This window comes from Dipodomys ordii, unplaced genomic scaffold, assembly GCF_000151885.1.
Source record: "Dipodomys ordii isolate 6190 unplaced genomic scaffold, Dord_2.0 Scaffold238, whole genome shotgun sequence".
Classification (NCBI taxonomy): Eukaryota; Metazoa; Chordata; class Mammalia; order Rodentia; family Heteromyidae; genus Dipodomys; species Dipodomys ordii.
This window is the reverse complement of record NW_012267454.1, coordinates 520990-529404: the sequence shown is the minus strand read 5'-3', so window position 1 is coordinate 529404 and position 8415 is coordinate 520990.

Sequence of the window (8415 nt, the reverse complement as noted above, 5' to 3'; positions counted from 1 at the left end):
GAGCACTCCTCAGCTCCCAGCGTGCCTGCGTCTCTCCGGTGTGATCTGGATCAGGTGTGAGCACTCCTCAGCTCCCAGCGTGCCTGCGTCTCTCCGGTGTGATCTGGATCAGGTGGGAGCACTCCTCAGCTCCCAGCGTGCCTGCGTCTCTCCTGCAGCACTCGTGGTGGAGCCCACAGCCATGCTTCTTCCTCGGATGGCTAGGAGCCGCTTGTCCTCTGTTTCCAGGTTCTGTGGCTGGGATTGCGTCCAAAGCTCTCTCCTTCCCTCCGTGCCCTGCTTTCTCCTCTGACCTCTGTGGAAGTCACAGCCAAATGGTAACATGCCCAGAGGTGGCCTGACAGGACTCTCAGCTGGGGCACCCACCCTTCCACCCCTCACTTGTCCCCGCGTCCGTTCACACCTCTGTCCATCTGTCCATCTGGCCAAACATCTGTCCAGAAAACCCTTTCCGAGACCCACCCTGGAAGGCACCTGCGTGGTTCTAGAACCCAGGACGCCCTGGCCTGGTGTCCTGGTGTCCCTCCTGGGAGGGACCTGCGGCTTCCGGCAGGCATTGGACAGACGCACAGACAACCCCGGTATAATGAGAGAGGAACACAGATGGTGCCGAGTGAGGTTTGGGGTTAGGCGTAATTAAGGAAGCAGATGGGAGATTCAAGTTAAAATTCTGTAAAATTTTAATTAAAAGATGATGTGTTTCACCCTAAGATCTTCTAGAGATGGCCGAGTTCCCTGTCCCCGCCACCCCCACTCGCCCAGCAGGCACACAGACCGCCTCCAATCTGCTTGTCACTGTGCGCACCGTCTCCCTGCCCGGATCCGGACAGTTGACCTGACACTGTTCCCCACAGGCCCCAGGCCTGCATACTGGAACTTCCTCCTAGTGGGGGAGGGAGGAGGCTGGTGGGGGCGGGGAGGGAAGGGCGATGAACACGGCTGCCATGAGCAGCGGCCCAGGGACAGGAGTGTCCCCAGCACCTCTCTCAGGCTCCTGCGTGGTCTCAAACCCATCTCCAAGTATTTCAGCACCTCCGGTCCTTGCTGATGCCCTGGGCTGCCTCTCTGCCTTGCTCCTGTGCTTGGCCATGCCCACAACTGCTCCTCACTGGAGGAGCTCTGTCCCCAGCAGCCTGAGATCTCTGACCTGTGCATGCCGGAGTCCTATCAGAGATAGGGAGCCAGGGCAGGAGAGGGAGGGGTCCTGTGCTGCCCCTCCCAGCTGCAGTCACTGGCTGTGGCCAGAGGCGTGCACGCATGGTCACCACACCGTGTGTCTGCTCACCTTCCCTCTGCACCTGCCTTGTGTGTGGACCACTCAGATCTTCAGCTGCTCCACCACTGCCTCCCAGGGCCCCGAACAGTCCAGCGGAGCAAAGATGGTCCTATTCATCCACCTGCTCACCGGTCCGTTACCCATCTACCCACCAGCCCTTCCACGTCCCACGCACCGATCCACCCACCATCGTCCACCTACTCATTCAAACTCCCTTCCTCATACACTGGATTTGTTACCTCAAAAATAACCTGGTAATTCCTGCATGGTTTGTGGGACTTTTCCCAATCTAGGAAATCAAATGAAACACTCTGCTCTGTTTTTGCTCGTAAAAACAGGCGTGCCTCGACCAGCCTGGAAGTCAGAATCCTCTTGCCTCTTCCTCCCAAGTGGTGGGATGACAGGGTGGGCTGCAGGTTCAGCCGACGAGCTGCCTTTGGCTGGACAGCTGACGCCTGTCTCCACTGCTCTGACACTGTCTCCTCCCGAGGGCCGCATTGCCCAGTGGGGAGCAGGGGCGGTGGTGTGCAGTGGGACTTGTTGAAGGTCACCCAGCTGACGGTGGGTGCAGTCAGCATTCCAGCATGGCTGAGCTTCCTGGCTTGCTGTCTTGGCTTTCTGAGAAGAAATCGCAGTTGAACCTCACCTTTAAGAGTATATTTGAGCCAGGCATCGGTGGCTCACGCCTGTCATCCTAGCTACTCAGGAGGCTGAGATCTGAGGATCTCGGATCAAAGCCAGCCTGGGCAGGAAAGTCTGTGAGACTCTTACCTCCAATGAACCACCAGAAAACTGGAAGTGGCGCTGTGGCTCAAGTGGTAGAGTGCTCACCTTGAGCTAAAGAGCTGAGGGACAGCGCTCAGGCCCAGAGTTCAAGCCTCACGACCAATAAACAACAACAACAACAAAGTATATTTGAACTGGATGTAGGTGTCTCACACCTATAATCCCAGCTGCTCAGGAAGCTGAGATCTGAGGATTACGGATAAAAGCCAGCCTGGGCAGGAAAGTCTGTGAGATTTATCTTGACTTCCAGCCCCGGGACTGGTACTTCCCCCCGCCCCCCCGCCTTCCCCCCCCCCATAGCTAATACCTTAGCCGAGAGCTGAGAACTCCTCGCTAGTGGTTGTTTGAGCCAATGTAGAGCAAGCCCCTGGCTTCTGGGCGTTTTCCCAGTTGCCGCACACTTCTGGGAGGCCGAGCAGAGCATGTCATGGCTCTTTCCTTAGAAGAAGGGCATCACTCACAAAGCGCAGGCATCCTGGGCTCCCGCCCTTCCCCTGTCCAGGATTAGGTGGACACATCTTTTTTTTTTTTCTGGTCCTAGGGCTTGAACTCAGGGCCTGGGCACTGACCCTGAGCTCCTTTTGCTCAAGGCTAGAACTCTACCACTTGAGCCACAGCACTACTTCTGCTTTTTCTAAGATTAATTGGAGATAAGAATCTTATAGGGGGCTGAGAAGTTGACTCAGTGGTAGAGTGCTTGCCTAGCATGCCTGAAGCCCAGGGTTCAATTCCTCAGTACCACATAAACAGTAAAACCAGAGTGGCGCTGTGGCTCAAGTGGTAGAGCCCTAGCATTGAGCAAAAGAAGCTCAGGGACAGTGCCCAGGCCCTGAGTTCAAGCCCCAGGACTGGGAAAAAAACTTAAAAAGAGTCTTCTGGACTTTCCTGCCCAGGCTGGCTTCGAACCGCAGTCCTTAGATCCTAGCCTCCTGCGTGGTTAGGATTTCAGGCATGAGCCATTGGCCCCTAGCAAAGGTATCACCCAGGCAGGTCTGGAACTCGAGATCTTCCTGCCTCATCTCCTTGCTGATCACTGGCGTGCACACGCGGCCAGGCACGCATCTCCTTGCTGGTCACTGGCGTGCACACGCGGCCAGGCATGCATCTTTTCACTCTCGCTATGTCACTAGTTACCCTTGGCGCGGCGGCCTGAGCCGGCCCATGGCTGCAAGTGCAGTGTCTGGACTTGACACCCGTTGGCCACCTCATCCTCTCCGGCATCCACCCTCCGAGGTGAGCCCCGCAGCTCCGCAGAGGCGCGGGTTGTAGCGCTGCCTCTCCCCGGTGGGGAACCCAGATCTGAGCCTCCTGCAGCCGTTTCTCTGAGCGCGTGCCCCCGCGTGGCGTGCTCCTCCCCATGCGAACGCAGGTTTCCAGGATCCACAGTCTCCATGAAAGTCACCAAGGGAAAAGGCTTGTTTCTGTTCTGCCTTTTAATAGGCCGTGTGTTAGAGTATTTTTAGGCTTGTAGAAAAGTTGTGCAGGAAGCAGAGTTCCCATAATGCCTCGTCGCAAGTGCAGCTCCCTTGCGTTCACGAGAAGCGTTTGTTAGGCGTGACAGACGCTGCCAGTGTCTGCTTCCTGCAGGAGTCTGACCTTTCTTAGGGCTCACCTGCTCCGCATGCGCTCAGACTCTTCAGATACCCAGTGTCACCTTCCTCCCTGAGGAACGGCATGCAGAAGCTTCTCTTCCCTGTGGTACGGGGTGCCACTGTCCATCCCCTCTGCCCGGTCAAGCTCCGGGAACACAAATACTTCTTTGCTCTCTCTGTATTTTGCCTTATCTTTTTTTTTAACCAGTCCTCCTGGGGCTTGAACCCAGAGCTCAGGTGCTGTCTCTGAGCTTTTGTGCTTAAGGCTAGTGTTCTACCACTTGAGCCACAGCTCTGGGTGGTGAGTTGGAGATAAGAGTTTCACAACATTTTTTTAAACCTGGGCTGGCTTTGAACCGTGGCCCTCAGATCTCAGCCTCCTGAGTATCTAGGAATCTAGGTGTGAGCCACTGGCACCAGGCTCTTGTCTTGGTTTTTAAGATGGGAAAGAATGGATTATACAGGATCTGAGAAGATGAGAGAGGTGGAGGAAAGTGAGAGGGAAGGGAGGGAGAGAGGAGGAAGAAAAGGGCAGAGAAAGGGAGGGGAGAGGAAAGGAGAAGAGCAAAGTGGAGGTGGAGGTCTGAGGGTAGGGGGCATGCTTGATGGAGCAGGCTTGGAGGTCCAGGGGAAGGGAGACTCGGGAAAGGCTGCGGGGCCCAGAGGAGGAAGGTAGAAGGACTTCTTAACCACATGCTCTGATTACATGCAGTTGTTTTCTTGTGGTGCTGGGATTTGAACTCTGGGCCTTGAGCTTGCTAGGCAGTAGCTCTACCCCTTGAGCCTTTTCCATAGCCCCTGGTGCTCATTGTAATTTCAGCTCTGGAGAAGTGTGGACAATGATGACATTGTCTCACCGAAGATCAGGCGGCCCAGGGCGGGCAGCATGGAGCGGCGGCTGAGGCTGGACGCTTCCATTTGCAATGACTACACCTGACGCACACGAGGGCCAGGCAGGCGCATAGTGCAGGCTGAGGAGCAGAAGAGGCAGGCGGGGGTCGGGACCAGCCTGGCAGTCTGCAGAACTGGAGAGAGGAAGGACCCGAGGAGGTCTTCTACCTCTGGGGGCTCCAACGTCAGCCCGCCGATCCTGACCCCAACGGGAGCCAGGCGGCACTGCCGGGTTATAGAAGGTGTCCTTCCATCCTCCCTGTGCAGAGAAGTGAACTGGGCATCTTAGAGAAATCACCACGCCCCACGTGTGCTCATTCTCAAAACATGTACCCGGGGCCATCTTCTCTTTGCAAAATATATTTTCCAAAGAATCTCTTCAATCCTTTTTAAAATTTTTTTTGGAGGGGGAGGACTAACATTTTGTGTTTTCATAAAAGCCATATTCCGCCCGTGTTATTCTGTGGCACTGTCTCAGAGCCAGGTCTATTTTTTAAAAGCATTTGGCATGCTGAAGTGTTACATGTGGCTTAGTGAAAACAGCAATATGTGGAGATTCAAAAGATGTCACTCCATGTTAGGTACAAAACGTGACCAGCCTTAATTCTTCTTCAACACAAACACGACTTCAGATGGGGTGCTGTGGGGCATGTGGCCATCTTTGTTTGCAGCCGAGTCCTCCACTCACAGTGCCCGTGGACTGACCTCCCAGGGCCTGCTTGCTGGGTGCCCCTCAACAGGAACCAGGAGGGAAATGAAAGCCCTCTCCTAGGCACGTGCTTTGGTCAGAACAGCTCCAAGGCCAGGCCGGTGGGCACGGGGTAGGACTTCCTGAATGCAGCCTTGTTCCTGACAGAGCAGCTTGACCAAGCATGTCTGCTTCCTCCGGACCGGGGTCTACCCGACGCGCCCCTCCGTGGCCATGCCGTCTTCCTGCCCGTGCCTTGGCTAAGCCCTCTCTTGTCTGCGATCTTGCGCAATTCTTGCTACAGTCCTGGCAGACAGTCACGATTGCCGCAAGTCTCCAGATGAATACGTAAAGTCCCTGGCGGTAGAGAGGAGGGGAGGGCTGACCCAGCCTGTGCTCTCCTCCAAGCCCAAGCCTGTCAGCTCCATGGGTGCTGCGTCGTAACGGCCAACAAAGAGCTCATTGTGGTGGTTGGTGCCAGGCATGGAGGGGCTAGACCAGCGAGGTGGCCTGTGAGGCCTTGAATCAGGTGACCTGTGGGCATCGCTGGGTGTGGACCACTCACAGATGTAGCTGTGGGCTAGGGAACCTGAGTCAGCGAAGGTGCCTTGTCCTGTGGAGCAGCCAGGGGTCCCTGTTTAAATTCATCCCAGTTGACTGACAGCTTTCCACCAGTACAAATGCTTCTGGAAGCTAGCCAATCAGTGACTGCCCTTCACTTCTGAAAGCCAGCCAATCACTGACAGCCCCTTCTGGAAGCCAGCCAATCACTGACAGCCCCTTCTGGAAGCCAGCCAATCACTGGCAGCTCCTTCTGGAAGCCAGCCAATCACTGGCAGCCCACCCTTCTGGAGGACAGCTTGTGAAAATAGTCTCACTTTGATATTGTCTGCCAGACTGACCCATGCTAAGACCCTCTTTGGGCTGGAGGCTGCAGTTCCATCGGACCTAGCAGATCATCCTTTATCCTCAGACATTTGTTTGGACATGGTGACCCGAGCAGGTCTGTTCCATGCTGAGAGCTCCTCTGAGAAGATCCTGGTTGGAGAGAGCAGGAAAGAGGGGCTCGTGCTGTGTCAGGTGGTCAAAGTGGGGTGTGGGGCCCCAGAGCCCTTGGTCAGGAGGAAGGAGACCGTCCATGGGCCAGAGGATGAGAGGTTGGCCCCTGACCCCTGACCTGTGTGGGCTCCTCTTCGTGACATTGGTTGAGCACAATGCTCACAAATTGTCCCTGCTCCTTTCTCCTGCCAGCCAAGGGCTAACCACCTAACCTACCCTCCTGGGCAGGGCTGTGCCAACCCTCGGAATGGCAGGGGGCATCCGTCGGAACATCTACTTTATAGGATGCTGTCAGACCAGGGCCTCGAGGCCCCGTCTACCTGTGTATACAAATATCTCAGGGTCTCCCCATACCGTCCTCCTTCACTGTCTCAACCCCATGTGACCCGCTGGCTCCAGAGAGCACAGCCCAGCGCACAGCAGGCAGACGCTGGGCCAGAGCAGATGCCTCCGGAGGCATGGTGACCATCCCCGGCCTTCCTAGGAGGGAGGAGCTGTGCTTCCTCCCAGCAATGTGGGCCCTCTACCCTGGGTGTCCCGGATGTCTGAGCGTCCTCTGCACGAGAGCCCTCGCTCCTGCCTGTCACAGCTCTGACCACAGGGCACGCACGGGATGCACGCCCAGCCCAGAGCGAAGGCCTGAGCCTTCCATTTCTAGAGAGCCACCACCCTCTCCTCGGAACCCAAGCCGTGGCAAGGGTCCAACGGCGTGAGGAAGTAGAGTAGAGCCCCTGCAGCCTGGGGTGAAGGCAGACGCGTCCTGTGATGTGGCTGTGGCACGGATGTGTGCAGTGGGACCCGGAGAGGCCCGCGGCACACACACTTGTGTTCTGTGTGACGGAAGAGGAGGGCGAGGCTCGGAGTGGGGCTGGGAGGGCTTCTGAGCAAGAAAGTGCGGAGCCAGCCAGCCCCAGCCCACGGCGTGGGCCCTCGGGCTTCCCTGGCACGGCTCCTGTCGTCAGTGGATGTCAGGACGCACCTGCGGGTCTACCTGGCCCTGCAGAGGTCCACCCACAGGTGGCCCGTGGTCAGCTGAACCAGGACAGTTGATCCACACAGATAACAAATCAGAGGGAGCCTACACTAGTTATTAAATGGTGACTCTGGAGGATTGCGTGTGACCCATGGCTTTCTTTCCTGGAGCAGTATGGGTAAGGGCCCAGGGCCACTGAGCAAGGCTGGAGGAACAGGAGCGTGGAGACCCCTGCTCCTCCTGTGACTGACCCCTGCTCCTCCTGTGACTGACCCCTGCTCCTCCTGTGACTGACCCCTGCTCCTCCTCATGGCTCCTCCTCATGTGACTGACCCCTGCTCCTCATGTGACTGACTCTTGCTCCTCCTCATGTAACTGACTCTTGCTCCTCCTCATGTGACTGACCCCTGATCCTCCTCATGTGACTGACCCTTGCTCCTCATGTGACTGACCCCTGCTCCTCCTCATGTGACTGACGCCTGCTCCTCATGTGACTGACCCCTGCTCCTCATGTGACTGACCCCTGCTCCTCCTGTGACTGACGCCTGCTCCTCCTGTGACTGACCCCTGCTCCTCCTGTGACTGACCCCTGCTCCTCCTGTGACTGACCCTTGCTCCTCCTCATGTGACTGACCCTTGCTCCTCATGTGACTGACCCCTGCTCCTCCTGTGACTGACCCTTGCTCCTCCTCATGTGACTGACCCTTGCTCCTCATGTGACTGACCCTTGCTCCTCCTCATGTGACTGACCCTTGCTCCTCCTCATGTGACTGACCCCTGCTCCTCATGTGACTGACCCCTGCTCCTCCTGTGACTGACCCCTGCTCCTCCTCATGTGACTGACCCTTGCTCCTCATGTGACTGACCCCTGCTCCTCCTCATGTGACTGATCCCTGCTCCTCCTCATGTGACTGACCCTTGCTCCTCCTGTGTCTGACCACTGCTCCTCATGTGTCTGACCCCTGCTCCTCCTGTGACTGACCCCTGCTCCTCCTCATGTGACTTACCCCTGCTCCTCGTCATGTGTCTGATGCCTGCTTCTCTTGTGGGTGACACCTGCTCCACCTCACTTCGTTCCCCACACAGGACAACGTGAGCCTTGTGGAGAGGTGTCAGAGACGTGTTAACCCTGGTGCTGGAGTTCTTAGGG